This window comes from Electrona antarctica (assembly GCF_951216825.1).
Source record: "Electrona antarctica genome assembly, chromosome: 16".
Classification (NCBI taxonomy): domain Eukaryota; kingdom Metazoa; phylum Chordata; class Actinopteri; order Myctophiformes; family Myctophidae; genus Electrona; species Electrona antarctica.
In genome coordinates this window covers 31,861,292-31,883,923 of record NC_136797.1, presented here as the reverse complement: position 1 = coordinate 31,883,923, position 22,632 = coordinate 31,861,292, and the positions used below count along the sequence as shown (strand labels likewise).

General features: G+C 40.5%; 1 protein-coding gene across 5 annotated transcripts in view; it reads left to right on the top strand.

Annotated features, from left to right (window-relative positions):
* The window catches only part of znf618 (zinc finger protein 618), a 74,135-nt gene that overhangs the window by 10,673 nt on the left and 40,830 nt on the right, over positions 1 to 22,632 (top strand). For 2 of the 5 annotated variants that reach the window (XM_079524427.1, XM_079524428.1), the window contains exon 1: positions 19,806 to 20,043. The exons of the other annotated variants lie outside the window; for them this stretch is intronic. The gene's annotated coding sequence lies outside the window, so the exon portion shown is untranslated. Of the gene's footprint in view, positions 1 to 19,805; positions 20,044 to 22,632 lie in introns of those variants that run through there. 5 annotated transcript variants of the gene reach the window in all.

Genomic DNA, 22,632 nt, shown 5'->3' with positions numbered 1-22,632 from the left:
AGAAGTACAGTAAAAGTACTGGTAATTGGAAATGCTCAAGTAAAGTACAAATACCTCAAAACTGTGCTTAAGTACAGTACTTAAGTACATGTACTGCCAGACAGCCTGTGTGTGCACTGGAGCAACCCCAGGCCAACACACATAAAGAACTGTCTTTTCACTCTATTTCTGTTCATGGCTTGAAGCCACAGACAGACAGACAAACGGACGGATGGATGCACGCGCACACATACTGCACACGCACGCACACACGTATATGTAATGAATGTTTGAGTTTCACTTTTAGATTGAACAGAGCAGAATAGTTCTTATTGCTATGGGTAATATTTATTAAAGTACATATAATTGTATAATTATAATACTTATATTATTATTATTAGTGTTATTCTTTTTTTTTTTTTTGCCACTAATATTTTGTGCGATAAACCAGAGTAATTGAAAATATTTTGTCATTCCAAGCTCTTGCAGTCAAGAGTGTGTCCAATATGCAAAACCCCTCCTGTCAGAAAGATGGTGTACTGTATGTGCATAAGAGGATACAAAAATGATGGGATAAAAAGAGAGAGATAGACAAGAGACAAGAGAGAGAGAGATAGAATGTATGTGCTAATATTGACTTTGCAAATGGCTGATGATGGACTCACTCCAGCCCACAGCAAATGTGTGCTCTCTTCAAGACTGCAGTAGACCAACATTGTATTTGTAGAGAAGTGTGTGTGCGTGTGCGTGTGTGTGCGGCATGCATGCGTGTTCATTTTGGAGTTCAGTGTTTTTGAGCATGTGTTATTTGGCAAAGTTAAGTAGATGCTTAAACAGGCAACATTCTTATTATAGTCTTTGGCACAGACCAAAGAAAAATAATACACTAAAGAGCTTATTTTATTCAAACGTCGAATTTCTCTTTTCGGATATTATAATAATAATAATAATAATAATGGATTTTATTTATAATGCACTTTACATTCCTCAGAATCTCAAAGTGCTACAGTAGGCATTAGGCAAAATGTATGAAACAATAGGTAAAAGCAGAAAAAAAAGAACATTACATGATTAAAAGCACACAGTTTAGCATCAGGAAACAAAAAACAACAGTTAATGAACATGAGGTCAGGGAATAAAATCAGTGGGTTTGGGGGAAGGCCTTATTAAAAAGGTAGGTCTTTAGTCCTCTCTTGAAGCAGTCGATTGACTGTGGCACTCTCAAGTGTGCGGGGAGAGCTAAAACCACTGATGTAGGGCATTAATAATGAAAAGACAGCAAAGTTTGGAGATGGAGATACAAGATGTCTGCCCAATGGTAACGATACTTTCTCTCAGGAACAGGTGGGACCCTCCTGTTAGAAATACTGCCCGGGTACCCGGATTCTAATCCACTGTGGTGCATCCGGCTTTGTCGAGCGTCTATCTACACGAACACAATTGGCCCGTGTTCGGGGGAGGGAAGCCGGGCGGTGAGGGTGATATTGGTCATTGCACAGACTCCTACGGGCTGGTGCGGCATCTGTCAGAAGGGAGTGTTGGGCGGGAGGAGTAGGACGAAGGCTCTATGTCCTCCCGGTGGGGGCTCCTCACTGGTAGGTGAGTCAGTAGGGGTACGACATCAGTAACAACACATAAATGTGTGTGGGGAGGAATTGGCATAACGCAAAAATAATTGTCTACTCTAAATTTTGAAAATAAAAATAAATATTGCCCGGTCACTGGTTGTGTGTGGTAACATCGTGAGACGTTTCAGGAGAAACGTCAGCAAAAGGTATCTTGCTAAAGGAAGACGTTAAGTCATCAATGACTCCAGGACAACCAAGCAACGACAAAGAGATATACTTAGCCACTTTTATTCATAGTTTCCAGCCTGTCATTCAGACTGGGTTTCATGTAAACCACTGTGGTTAACACGCCCTCAGTGAGTTCACACAACTCCCACTGACAACATTATACCACCAACAGTCTGCATGTATTATTACTCCTACTGTTTCAACACAGAACTGGCATAGCCATCACGGAGAGACTATACTGTAAGCTCATAAATGTATCATAATGTACACAGTCTGACTTTGTGGCTGCAGCTTTATGGTAACCAAACATGACAATGGAAAATACACACAACCTTACACTAGTGCGAACAACGGTACAGTATGTCTGTATCACTGAGGAGTTGAGCTGTATTTAGCCCAAGACAACAAAAAGAAGTAGATGGCCGCCTTTTTAGGAGACCGGAAGCAGGTTGGAGTCTGTTATTTCCAAGGGAAGAGTGAACATGAACACAGCTTCTGAACCATTCTTTAGCCCCACGTTTACTGAATGAACTAAATATTGGACCCAATCATGACAAGCTACACAATCTTCCGAAGATTTTCATAAATGGCTTTTCTCAATGAGACAAATCAGGTTGTTATTGACCTATCTTTCTCTGGCCCAGCAACACACTGTCACATGGATCTAGCACCAGTTAACACACACAGTTAACACACACTGCCTCCAGACAGTGGTTCCAATTGGGATGGCGACTGTGGCTCAAGAGGTAGAGCAGGTCGTCCAATGATCCATGGGTCGGCGGTTCGAATCCCGGCTCCTCCTGTCTACATGTCGAAGTGTCCTTGGACAAGACACTGAACCCCAAATTGCTCCCGATGTGCTGGTTGGTACCTTGCATGGCTTCCGCTGCAATCGGTGTATGAATGTGTGTGTGAATGGGTGAATGTAATGCACAATCTATGTAAAGCGCCTTGGATAAAGGCGCTATATAAATGCACCATTTACCATTTACCATTTTCATAAATCTTTGACTTAGCTTCTCTCTCAACTTCTCTTAAAGGCAGGGCAACAGATAAGGCACAACTTCAGATATTTACATATTGGTGCATAATATAACAAAAATGCTAGACCACTCAGCTCTATTCAAAATCACTCGCAACAATATTAGTTGCAGCTGTCCTAGTTTGACGAAGCATCATGAGTAGGGTTGGGAACCTTTTGGATTTTAACGTTTCCAGTTTCCGGTTCCTTAAAGATTCCCTTTTAACGGTCCGATTCCTTATTGGTTCCCTTTAACGATTCTTATAGGGGGTTACAAATGGACCCTTACAGGACTGTAACTCTGAGAGAGTACAAATGGACCCTTACTGGTCCAATTTTGTTCCATTTGTATACTCTCAGAGTGAAATGACCACTGGTATAGACTATAGTAGCAGAAGTCAAGTCCACATACTGTACCAGCTCTGACAGTGTGATAAAAAGTTCCAGAAACGGTTTCAAATACGATGGAACCGCTTCCGGTTCTTCAATCTCAGAACCGGGTCTGTAAAAGAACCGGTTCCGGGTCCAAACCCTAATCATGAGTGGAGGAAGTTGTTAGTTGCATACAGTACTGGGTGGCAGTGGCTCAGGAGGTAGAGTGGCTTGGAAATTAAAGATGGAGTGCCGTGATTCTTTTCCACCCTAAAACATGATCATCAGGTCTTATTGTTATATAAGGAGGTATAATTCTTTCAAAAAAGTGTACAGTATTTGTTAAAATGTTGTTTTTATTTGGGCACGCCCACCCGTTCATTAAGTATGCCTGGTTTGCCTGGTGGGTGGTGATGGGTGGTGATCCACCTGAACTGAAGCCACACCCACATCTGTAGTTGTATGATAAAGGTAGAGGGGTTAGGGAAGGGGCTGATTGTGTGATGTCACTATATTACTGTTTATTTCATTGGCCCGTTTGACTGTCAAGGGTTCAGCCTCCAGGAAGAAACCATAAATACAAAGTTAATACACCATTGCACATAAAAAACAACTCCAGGGTGTCTAATGAAGTACTACTTATACGAGAGCAGGTTGGTGCCTTGCACGCTGGTCGTTAGGTCGTAAAGTGCTTTGTATAATGGTGCTAAATGCAAATGCTACCCTGTACTAATATTGGCTCATACATGCAAATGTCTTGCATTCATTTGATATATTTACGGTTTATGAGAATGCCAAATTATAACCACAGTGTTTTAAAATGATCTGTTTTGAGCAAATCATGCATGAGCTCAGAGAAGTCATGGTACGGTAACCTGTTACTGTCATAACGACTACCATGATTCTAGTCACTAATCAAGTATTCGCCTTCCAATTGTGGACATTGTAAAAGCAACAATGGCCATTGTTGACCAAGTTCAAATATGATTATTTTATTTTAGGGGGTCACGGGCCATATTTGAACTTGGCCATAACTCCATTATTGCTTTTACAATGTGTTTAGAAACAGTCCTACTCCTACAGTCATTTGTCAGACACCCTCCCCTAACCTAACCCCAACCTCACAGGAAGCCACAGATTTTTAACCCACAACACAGATTCGTTTTAACCTGCCAGGCTGCCACGCAGCCACTCCCTGGTCGGGAGCCACGGGTAATTTGTAACCCGCAGCACGGGTTTGTCTGACTAATGACTGTAGGACTGTTGTAACTATGTTACTTACGTTAAAATCAGAAAATGTTCAAAAATAGCTTGCAGTGTGGCACGAAGTGGCTTGCTGTGAGGTTGTCTATCTGCTATTTTTGAATAGCCAACGCAAAAACCTAAAATGACACAGATGCTTTCCCATTTCAAACCTGCCATCCCTATGTTGGATTAACAAAAATAGTAGATTTACAAGCTCAGGCAAACAGGGTTTGTTTTAAGTTATAAAGTTACTAACTGTTTTACAATCAGTGATGCCAGTACCGATATCCTGATAAACGTGATGACTTGGTACAATACATTTTTTGATTGATTGAATACTTTATTAGTCAGAAATGTAAACGGCACGTGTGACAGTAAGACATCCGGCTAAAAGGATAAGTCCTGTTGACTTGTTTTCATCGTGGTCCTATGAATCATCTATGAAAAATGTACACAATAATAATAGTCATCAACAATTATAAAACACTATTATGTACAAAGGAGAAAAAAGGGAAACTGTGGCAGTTAAGGACATCTCCTTTCTATGGGAATATACTTCCCCTTGTGGTCTCCGGATAGATTTTTTCCAGGCCAATTTGGAAAGAGACCAGTGATTTACATCTTTTTATGGATGGTGTCAGGGCATTGATGTTGCCCATCGACAACCTGCACAACTCACGTTGTGAGCTTCTTCTGCCAAAGCGCCTTCCCCACGATATGGATGCTGCAGGGTTTAAGTGGTTAACTGTGCAAATACAGTATGTTGTACAGTATCTGTACTTTACTTAAGTATTTACATGTGTGGATACCACTACATTTCTAGGAATCATTTCTGGTCCTTGTTGTTGTTGGCACGCCATACTATGATGACTCATTTCTTTTCTCTACATGGATGCAACATTATTTCTTGGACATCATTGTTTTGCTTATATAGGCACACTGGAATAGCATCTTCAGCTAACTTAACCACGTTCAACCTGGCATCCCTATTTTAGGCATGTCATTATAGTCGGTACTCCGGTACTTTGAAGTCCAAGTTTGAGTGAGCAACTTTCACTTGTAGTCAAGTAATAATTTGACCAAGAGTATTTGACTCATGTACTAAGGTTGCGTAGCCTACTTTGTCCACTGCTGATGTTTAACCATGCCATTCTGCTTTGTGCCTAGACCATGTTCCTGCATGTATTTGTTAAGATTTGAGATATTGATCGTAGCTTATCCACCGATTGAAAACAGTGGAGTGGAGCTCCTGATGATTGATTGATTGATTGAAGAATGTATTAACAGTTTGCAGAATTACAGTACATTTCAAGCACAAACTCAATACAAAGGCTGTGAGTGGACGACCCAATTAAGCATTACACTTGTTTCCAATAGGGTCCACCATGTTCAAATCATCAAAACATTTAGAGACGTACAAATAGACACTTCTATAGACAGAACAGGAATTCATCATAAAGGAGGTAAAAAGGGAAAAGAAACATATACAGTGAGGGGAAAAAAAGGGGTGGGCGGTGGGGGGATTCACGTTCAGCTCCGTTAATTTGTTTGTTTTCCTTGGAGGAGCTGCGTTGGGTCCCCATGAATTATTACCAGCGGTGGAAATTATCTATGTACATTTACTTAAGTACTGTACTTGTGTAGAATTTGTAGGTACTTTTACTTTACTGGAGTATTTCAAATTTTCTGTACTTTTACTTCTGCTCCACTACATCTCAGGGACAATATAGGCTATTGTAGGCCTACTTTTTACTCCACTACAAGTAATTGAAAACTTGAGTTACTATAGTTATTTTGTAGATTTGGGCTATTATTACAAAACATACGTTGCCCACTTCAGTGTAAAACATGCAAGTACTTTTTCCACCACTGATTATGACCATGATTTCCTCCCGTTTGATTAGAATGTAAATCCCAGTCACAGGGTCTCAGAGGCGAGCAGGGGAGTTATTTGAAGTGAAAATGCCTCTTCAGGGAGGTAATGATCTCTCTCTGAGGCTTTTCTCAACAAGGATGGTGGTACTCATCAGATTAGCTTCATGTATAATAAGAATTGCTCTGGGCGGACGTCTCCATCGATCTGAAGATTATTCTTTTTAAATCAGAGAATAGGACACAAACACACTAGGTAAACATAATTTGCAATTACGATGAGTTTGCCTTAAGTTATTCATTGCTTATGGTGAAAGGTGACACATATGTGACCTAGAAAGTTAATTTAGCTCTTTTCACTTTCACCTGTGTTGGTGCAAACTGCACTCACGTGTACAAAAACACAATATATATGCAAAATCCGGGTTAAAGGAGCATTCAGTGATTTGGGTGATTTGGAAAAAACCCCGGTTCACCCCGGTAACAAGATGTGTACATGCACACACTCTACAGTGGGGGAAGTACAACAGACCAACAGCATGTGCACCAAGGCCCGCCCCACTCGATCATGATTGGAGGAAGGCCCCTCTCATCCTGATTGGATGAAGGCTTTGCCACCCAAAGCCCAAACCGAAACTAGGGTTTTTTGACCCCAGGGGCTCACTGGGGACAGGGAGGAACTCCTTATATGGTCAGCACACTTTATAGTAGGGAGGATTATCCAAAAAATAAGTGATATTTGAATTAAGTGAAATCACTGAATATACCTTTAAGTGGGCAATATGAAGCATACTGTAGCAGTTCTCCATTTACAAAGTTTTATTCTTTGATACAAAAAACCTAGGTTAGGTTTTCTAAGTCGTGGGCCCTAATTATACAGCATGCACTTATTTAACTCATACGCCGAAAATAGCAGATCTACAAGCATGCATACAATGCGTTGCATCTGCAACACACTGAGCTGCCGTACATTTAGTCATTTGACTGTCTCTGTGTTTATATATACTAGCCCTTACCCGTTGTGAGATATTGCCCCCCCCCCCTTGTGACCGCAGGGGGTACTGCGCCCTGGGTGTGTTTTCGCATTTTTAATTCACTAATAAATTCATTATTAATCATCAATGTGTAAAATCGTCTTCGTTAAGACCTCCATATTATTATGGTCAATGCCTGTGTGAAAAGTGGGAGTGATTGGTGCAGGCAGTGAGGAGATACGGCGGTGTTTCTGACAGACACACACACACACACACACACACACACACACACACACACACACACACATTCAGACATTGTCAGAATTATAGTATGATGATAGTATGATGATTATAGTATGATTTACGTTTTTTATATTAAAGAGCTTTGTATAACCTCTATTTTGGGAGCTGTTGTGCCAAACTCTGGAGCATGCAGCGAAGGTCTGGCAGCTCTCCTCTCACAACCATGTAGGTCAGGAAGAGGGAGAAAATAGCATCTATGTTGTCAGCCCCTTTTACCTGTTGGCAGCTAGCTGCCATATGCAGTAAAGTGCCCCAAAAAGTAGGTTGACTGGAGGTTGGAACAACCTTGAGAAGTGCTATACTATACACAATCAAAGATGACCTTTATTTTCAATGTTTTCATGATGGGACTATGTGAATTAATAAGCACATTCTTTTGTATATAAGTTTCACAATGGATTATTATGAACAAGCGTGAAATTAGGCCACTGCAACATATTGCAGCCTTAAATCACACACTTAAAACAAATCTGTCTGGAGAACAGTGATGACTTAAATTTACTTCTAATATTCAACGAATTCTACTGACCAGATTTGAAGCTATCACTTTTGTTTTTACCCTTGTTACATTTTTTGCATTATGTGAATTTTCTTTTACTGTATGTAAAGCACTTTGAACTACACTTGTGTCTGAAAGGTGCTCTATAAATAAAGATTATTATTATATTATATATATACAGTAATGGTGATGTACAGTAATGCAAACGATACCTTCTTTGACTGTATTTCTATGTACTGATTAACCTGACCAGCCAAGGTGCAAAGGGCCAAGTTGGATGTTGAGCTGTCTTTCATTCTTTCATAGTCTTTTATGCTGTTACTGTATACTTCTTTTATACTTTCTTTCTACACTTACCATGTGTCTTTGTTTTATCCTTACTGCTGTAGGCCTACTGCTATGACAACTGAAATGTCTGACCGTAGGACTGTTACTACGTTGGACCAAACACATACAGTAACACCCGTTACGTTAATTGGCCTCAAGCTCGGTGAAGCCCTTTGAGTGCTTTGTACTTTACTTTCTCAAATAGGCCAGAGAAAAACAATCCTTGACCTATTTTTGCCTACAAGGCAAACAAGGCCAGTCGTTATATGGGCCTATACTTTGTCTTTGAATACCTGGGCAACCCAGGCTCCAAAATCCTGTTGGCTTCAGTTCCACATTTTACAGTATACTCATCAGTATACTTTACCCAAAACACACTGGCCCCCATTTCTTTGGCGGACCGCTCGGCCCCCAGCGGTTCTTGTATTCTTGTATTTGTTTTGTTGAGGTTAGGAAGAAGTGTATAGGGTTAGGCATAGTTTTACTGAGGTTAACTTTAGGAGTAACTTAAGTTTTGGTTTAGGCATAGTTTTACTGAGTTTACGTTTAGGAATACCTGGTGGTGAGTGTTCTTGTATTCGTTTGCAATAGGGATGGGGATCACGGGACGATATGAAGATTTCATAGCATGATTATTGTGATTAATGATATTATCGCGATAAATCAAAATACACTCAAAACTATTCGAGACAGTTTTGTTAGGCACTTGCACCCCACCAACAGTTTTCTGAAATTTTACGTTTTTGTAAGCGCAGACGACCATTAAAAAATATGTTGTTGCAGGGAGGGACCCCCCAGAAGCAAAGATATGAGTTAAAAATGTCCATTTAAAAAAAAAGAATATATATATATATATTCAATATTTTTCAAACTTCAAAAAATACTTGTAATAATTGCAGTACTAATACTTTTACTTATGTAAAACATTTGTGTACTTCTTCCACCACTGGATTTCACTTTTAAAGGTCATATCCAATCTCGTTTAATCAGAGCTCATTACCATACAAATGATAATGTATAATATATGTTGCCATGGAATGTGTCGGTGCTTCTAGGATAGCTATAGTGAGTGGTGAGCCTAATCCTTTGTGTCAAGCATAAGTAGCCTACACCAGTGGTTCTCAACCTGTGAGCTGGGACCGCCAGGCGGATTCCCACGTGATGTTGGGGGGGGGTCCTCCCTAACGGCGAAGTGTCAATTTAAGGACTTTTAAGACCTTTTTAATAGCTATAACTAAAAGAGAAACATTAGCTGAATTGTCAAATAATATAAGAAAGAGGCATACATTATGAAAATAGCGTCTACAAGCTCACAACACTTCGCAACAACGCGAGTCGTTGTGTGCCTGCATGTAGATCTGCCATTTTGTCATAGGTGGAACCGAGTCAAACTAAATGTCTCAACTCCTACAATTCAGTTCTTGTCAGGGTGGGGGGTCCCCAGTTTAAATTAGATTATTTTGGGAGGTCCCCAGTTTAAATAAGATTATTCTGGGGAGGCCCAGTTCAAATATGATCATTTTTTGGGGTCCCCAGTTCAAATATGATTATTTTGGGGGGTCCCCAGGTCAAAATTGATTACTTTGGGGGGGTCCCCAGTTCAAATATGATTATTTTTGGGGGTCCCCAGTTCTAATATGATTATTTGGGGGTGTCCCCATTTGAAATATGATCATTTTGGTGGGGGTCCCCATTTTGCGGCCTGAATTGAGAACCACTGCAGGCCTACACTAACATTAACTTTTTGAGGGGCGCTAGCCCCTCCTATGCCCAGATTTGTGTTTGTGTGTATGAGCCGTGTTTGTAGCACGGAATGTGATGAATTGATTGGTTGAGCACGGAATGTGATGTATGATGATGTATAATAAGAGTGCTGTTCACTTCACACGGGTGTGATTCTTTTTTTTTTTCTTTTTTTTTTTTACAGCACTCATCCATTAATACCATTATCTTGTTACAATGAGAGTTCTGCTAGAAATGCATGCATAATAAGATAATGTTACTAAAATGGGATTTTGCATCAGCATGACAGAGAGGAGCAGACACCAACTTCGATGTGGCTTTGCTGCCCTCTACTGGACAAAGAACAACAAAGCTAGAGGGAGAGTTTATTTCTAAAGGAGCAGGAAAGCAAGGAGAAAACATGGCTATTCACAGCTACAGAGGTTGCTGTGCTCCCCTCCCCACCACATTAAATATGGACCATTAGTGCACAATGTAGTATAATATCACTAACAAAAAAAAATATATCAATCCCTTGAAATGATTCATACAAATAGAACAATGCCATCACGCAGAGAGACCAATTCTGAAATTCTAGAAGAAAAACATGTATAGGCTATCATAATTTCTGCCTTTAAAATGGATTATCTGTTTCATTGTTAGATCTATAATGATTCATAGGCAGTAGGCCTACTTAGTGAAGGGTTTTTTATTTTTTACATTTTTGAAAAAGCCTATACATTTAAGACAAATCTGGGCAAAATACCTTTCTTTACATGCATGCAGTGGTAGAGTAGAATAGACTAAATGGAGGGTTCTCACACATTTTTCTTATATCTGGGGGGGCACTCAACACACATTTATAGTGCAATTTCAAGGTTGAAATATAGATTTTTTAAAATCAAAGAATACATTGATAGCCTTGAATAGGAATATATATGTATTATATAATGCATTTACAATGCTGTGATTGCTACAGATATTGTATTTTATCAACATTGTTTAAAATATGTTTCTCTAAAAATGGAAGCATATGGCCTAATATCAGAATCAATAAAAGACATTAAGAAAATGCATTCCTACTATACTTTTAGAAGTGGTCTTTAATGACTCGGGTCTCTGGGTATATATTTGCATACAGTACTGCCTATGATTGTTCACATCGACTGGCTGACACATTTTACGTGTGCAAATTGTAGTCTGCTCCACCAATGAATACATGCTTCCACATTCCAAAGTTTTTCCAAGTTCCAGCTAGTTTTCTGGTACTCTACACTTTTCCTATTCATGAATTGCCCCTTTCAGCTAGAAACAGCCTTGCCATATAGGCTACCCTTTTAGTACCTTGCTGCTTCCTCCTGGTAGTGCATTTCGCTCCATTACCAATTTCCTATTGTCAAGAGCCGGTTTCCCCCCATGTTGTTGCTTGTGTGTGCCAAAGCCTCACCTATCCTGATTGTACAGTTGTCTACTCTAGAGGGAAGACGAGGGTATCATGTACCCCTGGGATTATACTTCTAATCAGTGTTTGATTGTAAAACAGGTGTCAAAAGTATTCAAAATGTCCCATGTACCATTTAATTGCAATTAGTGACGCCATTATATTGCACCTACTGTAACTGAACAAATACCTATGTTTTGAGAGTCAAGGATGACAAAATGAAACTATTCTTAAAGTGATCACATGCACCTATGGTGTGTTGGTGTGCAAATGAGTAGCCTACTGCCATTACAATATAATCATTATTAATATTATGCCAATGTTTTTATCCATCTGCAAAATACTAGATTTCTTCACCTATGTGTTCATAAAGGTGTCTTCTAACACCTCTTAATTACTTCTAACCCATGACTACTGTGTGAGCCAATCAAAGTTGAGAAGGGCTGGTGTGAAAAACTGAAAAAATATGAAGTGGAACGTATAACTATAGGGTTTGTGGGGGTGCTGGATCCATAACAATCATTATTCTTTGAGGGGCGCAAGCCCCTCCTATGCCCAGCTTTGTGTGTTTGTGTGAATCATAGCGATGGTTTGATTGGCTGATCACGCCATATCGATGATTTGATTGGCTGCGCAAAGTACATATTGAGGATAAAAAGTGAGGACAGAAAAGTGAAGTGAAGGCCAGAATGTGATGATGTATAATGACAAGAGCTCCCCTTACTTCACACAGGGGCAATATGTCCAGCTTTTGGTGTATGTAACCCACATTTTGTCCCAACACAAACATTAAATGCCATTGACAATGAATGGACAACACAAACATTGCGTAACACAAACATTGATGACTTCTGATAGGCCGGAATGAGATGATGTATGATGATGTACGATCATAAGAGCGCCTCTCACTTTTTATTTTAGTATCAAGGACTCCCTGGCCAGATCAATGGCCATGCCTACTTTTTCAGAGGGCCTATCATTTAATCACCTATTGTACTGTACTGTACAATCCAGCGAACCTTGGGGTTCCTGGAAAAGCTTAAACTATACCAGTATTTCCGTGGCCATATCTTCATGCTGCACTGATGTTCAGGTGACGTATTGGTCTTACGTCACTGCTGCATATGTATGTATGTGTTGTAGGTATATATGGTGACAGTTGGTGTAGCTTTTGCAAGTGAGCATACATGTAGGAAACACATAGATGTTGCAGTAAAACAAATCAACATATTTAGTGTACTGCAGATAGTAGAGAAGAGTACGGTGGTTTTAGGCCTTACTCAGAATTTAAGCAGTGGTGTTAGACCATATTTAGCGGGTGTGGTAGAATAATTGAAGACTCGTAACTCTCGAGAGATAGGGTGATAGTGGAAAAAACGTGTCTTTTAAGAGATTTGAATTATAGCCAACAGTCTAAAAAAAAGAATGTCCTCCTTGACGCCCCGCATGATGTATTTTGATGAAACATGGAACAAACTACAGCCAACAATCACGGCAATTCTGAAGCTTGACTGCGTGGACAGAGCTACATGGAATGAGTGTTTCTCTGCTATTTATGCCTTGTGTGTTGCAAAACCGGAAAACCTGGCTGAAAGGTTATACACAGAGACCATGGGTTTTCTGGAGAATCATGTCAAGCAGTTGTGCGAGGAGACAAAGGAGTCTAACGAGAAGGTTTTACTGATGTACCACAAATACTGGGAACAGTACAGCAAGGGCGCCCACTACATGAATTGCTTATACAGCTATCTCAACAATGCTCTTTTCACCAGCAAAGAAGAGATAAAAGAGGGAGACATCCAGAGCAGCATGGATAATACCAAGCAACTGTTGGAGATTAGAGAGCTGGCGATGGACATTTGGAGAGAGTTGATGATCAGGCCCCTTCTGGACAAGCTGATCCCCATGCTGTTTGACGAAATAAAAAATGACCAGGACGTAATCCAGGGGGTTATCGACTCTTTTCTTCACGTTGGGAAGCACAAGAAGGCCCCGCTGACGTTTTACCAGGAGATCCTTGAGCGTTTTGAGTATTACAAACGGGAAGCCTCCAGTCTACAGCAGGAGTCCAACTGTTCACGGCATATGGAAAAGGTCTTAGCACAGTTGAAAGAGGAGGAGCGGGTGGCCTTCAAGAACAGCCAAACGATCGCCTACAAGGAGCCCCAGGACGGCACCCAGATCGACGAGATGGAGCTACAGAAGAACATGAAGTACCTGCTGGACATCAACATGCTCAACCAAGACTCGCAAAAGGAGGAAACAGACGCCAAGTCCACCTTTTCGTTAAATATGGGCTTCACCGGTGAAATGACGAATCTGAAGATCACAACGTCAATGCAGAAAGACATACCACAGGAGTTGGAGCAGATGAGGAGTACCGTAGATGAGGACCGCAAAATGTATTTGCAAGCTGCTATTTTGACCATCATGAAGGACCGCAAGGTGCTGAGACACAACACCCTCATCCAAGAGGTTATCAACCAGTCCAAATCCAGATTCAAACCCAGCATCAGCATGATCAAGAAGTGCATCGAGATGCTCATCGGCCAAGAGTACATCGAACGCAGCATGAGCTCGGCAGATGAGTACAGCTACGTGGCGCCGAAACAGGAAGGGCCAGGAGCGTCCACAGATGTCCACCCACCCACCACCCATTGATCAACTGGCTGGTCGGATGGCCCCCACAGGTTAAAAAAGACAAAAAAAAGAACAGACTCATCCATCCATTTCATTTTGACAGACGTCCTGTCTCCCCCATCTCTGGAAAGCAATAAAATGAATAAACATACATTAACAGAAGGGGGTGCTGTGACAGGTCACTCACTATGAAGGGTAAAGGAGAGCTGAGTGAGCAGGCAAGATCATGACACAGTGGAAGAAGAGGCGAGAGGGTAAAGTGGCGCACAACATACAAGATGCATGGTAGTGGCGTTTAGTTTTTATGTTTTATTTCACGGTGTCGGCATGGGGTGAGCCGTATAGAAGAGGGGTGTGTGCGCGCGTTAGCGGCTAACACGCAGTAGGCATGCATGGGAGGAAGTCACTGATTATTCTTTGGGGAATTCTTTTCACATTTGATCTACATTGACATTGACAGTACCTTTTTTGGTACATCATGTACATCCAGATGTACGTTTTTATGCAATAGGTTTTATTTTGTTTGGACTTTTTGTTTTAAATTTTAGTTTAGTTGTTCAAGTTGGGTTTCTGGTTTAATTAAATTTGTATTTTTTTAAAAGGCCTAATTTTAGTTTAGTCATTGAGTTTAAATCTCCTAAGAGAACCCATTTATGTTATTGTCATCTATTTTCTTCCTAGCTTCCTAGGTACCCATAGTTTTAGTTATCTCCAGTGTCTCCACCAGGCCTCCCTAGGCAATTATGTTGGTTTGTCAGAAGCTGCCTGTACATAACTATACATTGTATTTTTGTTTTATAATGGAAGTTTGATATGGAATCACACGTGACGTTGTAGATACATACAGAGTGTATACTACTCTCTCTCGCCCTCCACCTTAGTCTCTATCGTGACAAAATGGATTACTTGAATGTACTCTTGTTCAGGGTTATGTATACATTGTGTGATATCAAATTTTGTTTATTATTTTGGTGTCAGCGTGTTGGCACAGGAATTATAATGTATTGTAAAGTGTGTCTGAATATTCCCATAAGGGATGGGGCTGTGAAAGACAGCCAGACATGGAAATAAATTAATTAATTAATGAATTAATTCATACAGCCTGGCAGAGATTGATTGTAAGCCAACTGTACCTCTACACAGACTGATGAGTGTGATTGTTCTTTTATTGGTAACTCAAAGTAGAAACAAAAATCACACCCGTGTGAACTGAGTGGTGTAATATAGCCTGTCTGACGTAATGAAATCATGTCTGACGTAATTCAATCACACCCGGGTGAACAGGGTGAACATAGCAACCATGCTCATTTTTTCTGCACAGACTAACAAAGCCAGTTGTAGGTAATGAAATCACACCCGGGTGAACAGGGTGAACATAGCAACCATGCTCATTTTTTCTGCACAACAAAGCCAGTTGTAGGAGTGGTTTACACCACTCAAAAATGGCATGAAATTAATAATCAATTATCACAAATTAGCAAACATTCATGTCAAACCCCACATCATCATCTTAGTAGGCCTTCATTATCAATACAATTAGAATGTATACTGCATACATAAACCACCATATCAAAATGCAATATGGAAAGAATAAACCAGAATTATACAACTAGAACTGCACTCTGTCGAGTGCCTACTTGCTTGTTGCACACAAGTAGGCCATAAATGGCCTACTAGTGCGCAAGCAGAGCGCGCAAGTACTGTCGACCGCTACAAACTGTCAAATCTCAGCTTCTCTGTGAAAGAACGTTTGAAATGTTGAATTATTAGGTTTAGCTATTTGCTACGAGGTAAACAAGTAGTATTGTTAAGTATGGTAAGAGACGGCTTTTGATGGTGACGTATATGTCCGTCAGTGTCAGGTAGATTAAAGGAAATGCCTCTATGTGCCCTATACGTCCTCTCTGTGGGGGGGGGGGGGGGGGGGTACTACCTGTCAGTGGGGAGTGTTAGCTGGGAGGAGGAGTAGGACTAAGGCCCTATATGTCCTCTCTGATGGGGGGGGGGTTACTACCTGTCAGTGAGGAGTGTTGGCTGGGAGGAGGAGTAGGACTAAGGCCCTATATGTCCTCTCTGGTGGGGGGGGGGGTTACTACCTGTCAGTGGGGAGTGTTGGCTGGGAGGAGGAGTAGGACTAAGGCCCTATACGTCCTCTCTGGGGGGGGGGGGGGGGGGGTACTACCTGTCAATGGGGAGTGTTGGCTGGGAGGAGGAGTAGGACTAAGGCCCTATACGTCCTCTCTGTGGGGGGGGGGGGGGGGGGGGGGTGTACTACCTGTCAGTGAGGAGTGTTGGCTGGGAGGAGGAGTAGGACTAAGGCCCTATACGTCCTCCCCGGGGGGGACACTGACCTCATCAAACCCTGGAGACATACACGGAGAAGACTGGATCATCACCTAGATCTGCATATACTGTATATGGAGCTGGCCAGCAACATCTGACCTCAAACCCTTAGATCTCCATATATGGAGCTGACCTGTTCTGACATTCCATATGTTGATCCTTCCCCACCTGTCCTTCCTCTTCGATGTCTCCCTTTTGACTGATACCTGTCCATTCAATCTCTAGATGAGCCCGTCCCAAAGTTAATAGTGCAGTTGCACTATTAAGTGCAATTCATGGAAGTTGGGTTAGGGTCAGGGTTACGGTTACAGTCCGCCCTTAAAGGAGCTCAGTCTCATACGGAGCTACTGAGGGGTTGGACCTGGCTGATATTTTGTTTGGACTAATACCGTACCTTCACAATATTGAGTTTTATTGGCCCTTTAAAGAGTGAAATCCCATCAAACTTATGCTGTTTTCCTCCCAGTGTGGAAGAAGGTTTTGGATGGATGTTTACTGTGATCTCACGCTCTTGAAATATATACCTTGGTTTATGTTGTGTCAACTTGTATGTAAACAATAATAGCAATTCTCAAAGCATTTGTCTCCCAAACTCCACCTCCAGTAGCAGATGGAGCGCTTCCTATATGATCACGGCTTCTTGATCGCAGCTGTAGCCCCTCAAACCTAAATTATGCCCAGCCGTGCAATGGTGTTGAGCGCAGAGAACGGCCGAGAATAGCAGACCTCCAAGCTCACAGCGGCCGCATCCACAACACAATATCAGCAGTTCTCTGTGCACAGAACTATTGGCCATATTCAGACCGCAGCCATCATGCCAGCAAGGTGCTATACCTAGGTGATACTTCCCATAGACAGCCCATTCATCCAAACAGAAAAGTCCTTTCTAATTATATTAAACAACGTCAAAATCACCAACATTGCAGCTGTACAAAAGGCTTGAATTATCCTCTTTCAATCTGTAAAGTGTTTGTTTCATAAAAATCCACCGTAGACATTTTATGAGCTACTTCCTGTCAAGAAATTCCTTGCACATGTGATTTTCTTCTAAATGTTGGAGTTTGGAAGCGCTCATTGAATATCACTCAACGGCCCATGCGTACCACCTGTTTTGAATGTGCACAGAGTGCAGCAGGCAGCAGGAGGTTGCTTTACTGATAACGAGCGCTTCCATACTCTAATACTTAGAAAATAATCATCTGCAAGGAATTTCTTGACAGGTAGTAGCTCATAACATGTCTACGTGTATTTTTATTAAACAAAAACTTTACAGATTGAAAGAGGATAATTCAAGCTTTCCCTACAGCTGCAATGTTGGTGATTTTGACGTTGTTTAATATAATTAGATAGGACTTTTCTGTTTGGATGAATGGGCTGTCTATGGGAAGTATCACCTATCACCTTGGTGGCAAGATGGCTGCAGTCTGAATATTGCCAGGGTATTATCTGTCTCACTAGGGTGCATACCTCTGCGTCTCACCAGCCAACACACAAGCCTTCGACAAGCCTGACCTAGAAAAGGTGCCCCTCGGGGCACAGGTCTCCACCAGGCCAGGTCAGGTTATTGTGGCCTCCTGGTGGCGATATAATAGGCCAATGGGAAAAGGGTGCCATTTCTTCTTATGCCTTTGATGGCAATTGGATGATTTGAGGCATATTGTTCCAAAAAATTGTTTTGCCAAAATCCACCTGTTGGTGGCGCTATAACAGGCCAATGTGAAATGGGTAGGATTTATTCCTCAGCCTAGTAGGAAAGTGCGTGAAAGATTTCATATTAATATATAAAAATCATGAATGTATCACAAATGCATCTTAATTGAAACAAACTGTTGAAAGAGAAGTACATGGTCAAATGAACAATCTTTAACAGATTTATTCTTTTCAGAATTCAACAAACCACGTGCAACCCAGATTCGGCTCAAACAAGGATTTATATTCATTTCGCTCCTATGCCACTAAAACGTGGAATGCCCTACCAACGGACATTAAGAAATGTGAATCCCTAGAATCCTTCAAAAGCGCTCTCAAACAGCACCCGGGTGGCTGCAATTCGAAACTGGCCCCTAAAAAAAGTCAAAGTCCCCCCCCCCCCTTTTTCCTTTCCACACTGCATGCACATGTGTTTTCCTTTTACTTTTTTAAAGCTGTATATATGATTTTATTTCTTTTTTTTCATAGAAGTGTATAGCCTATTTGTACATCATTAATGTAAATGTTCTGATGAATTGAAAACGGAGAAACAGAGAACAAGTCTTTGTGCTTTCTCTGGTTCTATCCTCAAGTAACAGTTTTTGTATTGACCTGTACTTTCGTTTGAAATGTATACCCATTCTACATACTGTGAAATATTTGTTTCAATCAATCAATCAATCAATACAAATTCCAATGGCATTTTCTATTTTGAAATCAAAACTTGTTGGCCAAAAATAACCTTTCCATTGAGAAGAGTTGGCTGCTGCCCCGTAATACTGCAGGTTTAGTAGGCCTAGTATCAATTTTACACCGAGTGAATGCATGGTTATGTAGGGACCAATAAATAATAGTCCAATAATAAATGAATCACTATCTTATTAGTCTATTGTTATTATGAATGTATTTATTTATCTATCAATAATTTTTCATTGTCAACTCAAATGGGAACAGTTTGAAATCCCCATTTATTTAGCATCATAGCCATGCACTTGCATATTGCATTATCTATAAACAGAATAGAACGTGATATCTTGACATCATGTGATTATTAAAGTTGTTGGTTTCATATTTCTACCAAAACTTGAGAAAGTGGTTAAAAATAGACTGTGCTATTAAAATGTTTTATTTTTCTTGATAGTGTCAGTGTAGGTTAAAAACCCTTTTATAGCTCTATGGTTAAAAACCTATAGCCTATACAACATATGTTTTGCAGGCAGCTTGCTCCTGGTTAATCTGATTCTGAGTTAAATTTCACTTTTTTTTAATGTCCAACATACTTTCATCACCACTGCGTAACGTTATGGTCGCACAGCCCTTTTCTTTCCATAGCTGTCTATGGCCCCAGAGTTTTTTTTTCTTTTCCTTTTTTCTCTTTTTCCCCTGGCTGTCATGCAGACAGACTAATATAACTGGCCGGCGCTGCAATTTCGGAATCTGTCCTACAGTCCTTATATATGGCGGACGAAAATTTTCCACAAGAGGAACCGCAGCAACACACACACACACGCACAGGATTGTGTGTGTTGCGGGCAACAACGCAGACTGTACAAGGCAGAACAGCGCGGACCACTGGATTTTTTTTGTTTTTTTCGCGTCATGACGATTGAAATTGGAAAATGTCGCTCTGTTTGAGGCAATAAAGCATCTGCGTCTAAACATTTTTTGGGGGGGAAATTGTGAAACAAGTCAATTAGTGAATATAGTGGAGTGAGTCGTCAGTTTTGTGTTGTGAATTGTGTGCAGTCACCTCTGCTCGAGGAAAAGAGAAGGTTTTTTAGTGCCTGACTCGCATATGAGCTACATCGTTGCCACCGGAGGTACGTCAAACAAAACCACTATTATTGTTTCTGATTCTAGAAACAAAATGTTTAATTTTGCAGGCTCGCAATTGAAGCTTTCTGCATTGTTAATCATATCTGAATGACGGGGCACTTACATGTATGAAATGCTGCTACTATAATATGTCATATAGTGCTGCTTTTTGAAGCCATCCTAAAACAGACCCAATAATCTGTTGATTTTGTTTTCTCTTTTTTTCCCCTCTTAATTTTAACAGTGATTTCCAAATAAAGTTTTTATACCCCGGTTATGCACCATAGTGTACTTTTATAAAGCACTTATGAGATGCTTTTGTTCATTCTGAAAGAGCGTGGGAACAAAACATGAAGGACAAGAAGGGGAGGAACAATCTGAAACACAAAAACCTCCTGCAGCCATGTTTTGTGAATTTTCCTGCGAATTTGACCAAATAAGCTTGTGCTCGTTCACAATCACGTCATACCTACATGCGCTGTTTTAATACTTTTGGCGACATGTGATATGCATATATATAACTCGCAGTAGAATGATTTCCAGGACAAAACGCAAAGCTCAGCACCTCGTTAATTTACATTTTGACTTCTATTTTCCAAAAGGTTCGGGTTTTTAATTCCTTTATTTGTGGAATTGGCGCCACCTGTAGGTGGACAATTTGGGGAAATAATTACGAAATTGGACTACTTTTGAAATTTGTTTTGTTTTATTGGAGACTTATCTGTTTGCACATGTGACATGTTGTCAACAATATGTAAAACTTAAATGTTTACATGTTGCATGAAAGACTTGTTGCCAAGATGAAATTCACACTATTTTTATTTACTCAAAAATAATAATTAAGACAAGTGTATGTTTATTCTGTTCTTTCTGATGCTTCTGTACTGACTCTAGGGAAATGGGAATGTTCAACTTGCATTTGTGTTGCTTATTGTTGGTGTGATATATACAGGCTGTGGTGTCTAGTAATTAAGCTGCAACAATCCACCCTTATTCCTGTAAAGCTATACTACTTTTGGTGTGTGTGTGTGTGTGTGTGTGTGTGTGTGTGTGTGTGTGTGTGTGTGTGTGTGTGTGTGTGTGTGTGTGTGTGTGTGTGTGTGTGTGTGTGTGTGTGTGTGTGTGTGTGTGTGTGTGTGTGTGTGTGTGTGTACGCACACCTGCCCATGGAAATAGGATTGTGATGCTGATGCACAATTGTTAAACAATTAAACCCCAGCATGACTATTCTGGGGATAACTTTAGCAGGAAATTGTGACGCGTTGTGTGAGCTTGTCGAGCAGCTATTTTCAGCAATGGTATTTAATGCAGGGCAAAAACGGACACTAGTATAGTGCCCTGTGGAACACCGCTAAACAACACTTGGGTTTTAAGGGGTTAAGCATAGGGGAGCAATGTGCACCAACTCTGTAAATGTGTAAGAGGGACAGCACAACTTAACACATAATAGTGAACTGAATGGTGGTGAAATAATTCAGAGGGAGACCGTGTCAGCACATTTTTAGACAAAAAACAAAAAAAAACAATCAACCAATCTCTGTACTGTTTACACTAATCATGTGGATGCAAAAACAATTTCCCATCTTGCTTTGCTTGCTTTTATTGTAAGGGAATCTGTGAAAGCCATTTTCCTGTGTGTAATTTTAGCATCGACCTTCAGCACTGTATAAATTTAAATAGTTGATGGAACATTTTAAGCTTTGCCTGATGAATCTGAGAATTAATTCCACTTCTATAGGCTTAGGTATCTAATCAAAAAAAGTACTAGGGACCGTTAATGATATTCTGAATTATACAGAAGCAACTTGCATGAGTTTGGAGCATTAGCATGAGTAAAGAGAAGGGATTTGTTTTGAAATCAGAATGCTAGCTCTCATATACGATAGTTTGATTTTTAATCATATACAGTTTTATGTTGACCATTGCCTGACGTGCAACATATGTGCAACATATCAAATATTAAATAAAAAAGCTCTTCCTCTCAGGTAGAAGGTAGTAGACAAATGAGACGGAATGCATTTTTTGTATTTGTCGCTCAAATGATCATTAACTTATCATATTGGTAGTTTTTATTGTGAGATGTAGGCCTATGCTATAGAAAGTCACTACCTAAATGCCATGTCAACTATCTGAATATGATTACAAATTTGTTATGTGAACGTCGCTGTGTCTTAAGGAAAACACAACCCCTGTGGGCGTAATAAATGTATTTGAACACCTTATGGCCCTGTAGTTTTAGTATTCTCAGAGGCATGTTGCAAATGTCTCAAAATGGCATCACTCAAATTAGACTCAAGGGAATGGCTTTTCAGGGTTTGGGGCTGCTGCATGAAAAAATTCTGTACATTCTGCACATATTTTATTTTGCCTGCCTCTCCCTTTTTAAGAACGAACCTTATTGGTCTCATGAATAATGCATAAAGACTTTCAATTGCTGCAGTGGTTATGTACGCAGAACATTTTTGGTTGTTGATTATTTTCTGAAGGTATAGACAGAGCAATGGCTGTGCTGCATCTCTGAAAATACAAATTTTCAGCAAAGAAAATCTCATTTTCTGTGAGTGGAAATGGGAGGGGTGAAACTCCTATGGGTT